At 38.9% G+C, this 3,197-nt stretch overlaps 1 pseudogene; it reads right to left on the reverse strand.

Annotated features, from left to right (window-relative positions):
- Window positions 1–252: 252 nt before the first annotated feature.
- Window positions 253–1,480, reverse strand: LOC115293107 (annotated as a pseudogene).
- Window positions 1,481–3,197: the final 1,717 nt, after the last annotated feature.

Below are 3,197 nucleotides of genomic sequence, written 5' to 3' on the forward strand. Positions count from 1 at the left end.
ACGCGCGCGCGCGCACACACACACACACACACACACATTCAGCCCATGATTTCATGGCTGCTGTTGCCTGGCTGAGATAGAGTTTTATTTTTTTATTTTTTATTTTTCTCATTAAACTTTTGTTTTAATGGGCCTCAAAATTCTGTGGCAGATTTTTGGTCAAGTTGTTTCCATTAAAAAGTACTGATTTTAAAAACTAATAACTTAAAACTGCCACACACACACACAAAACAAATGGTCCACAAAACACTCTCCTTTCCTTCTGAAGGTTTTACGATGCATTGTTATCATTAACCAGTCTTTTACTATTAAACTTAAATGGCCAATTGACACAAACAGTTCTGAGACCGCTCCTCCACCTCTGATTAAGACTGGGGTGGCAAGTATTGGGGATAATATTCATTTAGCCTTCTGAGCTTTCTGGGCAGACTTGGTGACCTTGCCAGCTCCAGCTGCCTTCTTGTCCACTGCTTTGATGACACCCACAGCAACCGTCTGTCTCATGTCACGAACAGCAAAGCGACCCTAAGGAGGATAGTCAGAGAAGCTCTCAACACACATGGGCTTGCCAGGAACCATATCAACAATGGCAGCGTCACCAGATTTCAGGAACTTGGGACCATCTTCTAGCTTTTTCCCAGAACGACGGTCAATCTTCTCCTTCAGCTCAGCGAACTTGCAGGTGAAGTGGGCGGTGTGACAGTCAGCACAGGTGCATAGCCAGCACTGATTTGGCCTGGATGGTTCAGGATAATCACCTGAGCTGTGAAGCCAGCTGCTTCCATCGGTGGGTCATTTTTGCTATCACCAGCCACATTGCCTCGACGAACATTTTTGACAGATACGTTCTTGACTTTGAAGCCCACATTGCTCAAAGCTTCATGGTGCATTTCAACAGATTTTACTTTAGTTGTAACGTTGACTGGAGCAAAAGTGACCACCATGCCAGGTTTGAGAACACCAGTCTCCACTCGACCCACTGGGACGATACCAATACCGCCAATTTTGTAGACATCCTGGAGGGGGAGACACAAAGGCTTGTCAGTTGGATGAGTTGGTGGCAGAATTCAATCCAGAGCTTCAAGCAGTGTGGTTCCACTGGCATTGCCATCTTTACGGGTTACTTTCCATCCTTTGAACCAAGGCATGTTAGCACTTGGCTCCAGCATGTTGTCACCATTCCAACCAGAAATTGGCACAAATGCTACTGTGTCAGGGTTATAGCTAATTTTCTTAATGTAGGTGCTGACTTCCTTAATGATTTCCTCGTATCCTTCTGGCTGTAAGGTGGCTCAGTAGAATCCATTTTGTTAACATCAACAATAAGTTGTTTTACACCCAGTGTGTAAGCCAGAAGGGCATGCTCACGGGTCTGCCCATTCTTGGTGATACCAGCTTCAAATTCGCCAGCAACAGCAGCAACAATCAGGACAGCACAGTCAGCCTGAGATGTGCCTGTAATCATATTTTTGATGAAGTCTCTGTGTCCCGGGGCTTCAGTATGGTCACATAATACTTACTGGTCTCAAATTTTCACAACGGGTTTGCCACCAGAGCACAGGTGTCGTTAAAACCACCACTAAACCTAAAACAAAATGGGAAAGGAAAAGACTCACATCAACATCGTCGTCATTGGACATGTAGATTCCGGCAAGTCTACCACTACCGGACATCTCATCTACAAATGTGGTGGGATCGACAAAAGAACTATCAAAAAATTTGAGAAGGAGGCTGCTGAGATGGGAAAGGGCTCCTTCAAGTATGCCTGGGTCTTGGATAAACTGAAAGCCGAACGTGAACGTGGTATCACCATTGATATCTCCTTGTTATTTTCTTTTCAATTATACTATTTTTTTTCTTTGCTTCTTGGTATTCATTTTTTATTGCTTGTTCATCAAAATAGGTACACTGTCTGCTAATGACTAGGAATTCTAGCAGTGTGATTCTCAATAAAGCTTAGTTAATAAAGCAAAAGTTATAAATATGTTGCATCAGACTATGAAATAGGAATTAGAAATTAATCATAATTGGTTTCTTTGTTTATACTTGGCTAAGGAACTTACTTGGAGATGATGCTACTATTTTTTTCTCTCTGTGAACAATTTAATAACCTAATTTTAACACTAATGATCATTTTTAAAGATGTGAATATGATGGAGTTATGATTTATGATATTCAGCTTTTGACTGGTTAGATAGATCATTATACAGAGAAAAGGGAAATTTTGTATCTCTTTGAAAAATAAAATGCAGGTAATAAGGAAGTAAAATTCTGAGAAACACGATGATGTAAATTTTGGCCATCTGAAGGATTCTTTGGCCTATTGGATTTTATATAGGGCTACCCAACATACAGTTCTGTCTGGAATGGAATAATGAGGCTTAGAGCAGATATGTAGCCTTGATAGTCATCAGCATTCATGTGAGAAAGGGTATCAGTGGTGATTGTTTAATAATCAAGTTATATATACATACAGCAGGAGAAAAATAAAAGACTAACTAGACTAATGAGAAACTCAAATTGCTTTCTTCCTTTCCATATGTAATGCAATGCTTCAAGTTTAATCCTAATTATCTCCTGATTTAACTATCCACTTTCTATTTTGTCTTTCTGAATCATTTTCCACATTGCCTCTATCTTCACACATTTAAAGCAATATAAGAAACCCAAACAAATCTTTATTGTGTCCTATCTGTGGACAGAAGAAAGCCTGATCATCCTAACATGCTGGGTTTTCAAGATTTTTCCCTGTTGGGCCAAAACCTAGATTGGCTGTGATTCCAGATAAAATCTTTGTAGAACTTCAGTTAAAATGAATTTCTCCCTTATACTTTCATAAACACCTGTTTGCTATTTTTCCTGTTGCTGTTTTTCAATCTGAATTTCATGACTATACACATGACTAATCATTAGGGAATAAACCAACAAGGGCATAAATTGATTCAGAGTCACTGACTAATAAAAACTTTGCCTATAATAGATACTTAGTAATATTTTGCTGTTTAGATTTAATAAAAATTGTAAAACTTTGGCTGTATACTGTGTGATAATGCTAATTCAATTAAAATTCTAATTCAAACAGGTAGCATGAGTGTTCAGAAATATCTTACCGGCTTACAGTATTTGTCCCATATTTTTAGATCTCCATGATTATTTAGTGTTCTATATTAATGCAGTGCTAAGTCTTTAGCTTTATA

This window comes from Suricata suricatta, chromosome 1, assembly GCF_006229205.1.
Source record: "Suricata suricatta isolate VVHF042 chromosome 1, meerkat_22Aug2017_6uvM2_HiC, whole genome shotgun sequence".
Taxonomy (NCBI): Eukaryota; Metazoa; Chordata; class Mammalia; order Carnivora; family Herpestidae; genus Suricata; species Suricata suricatta.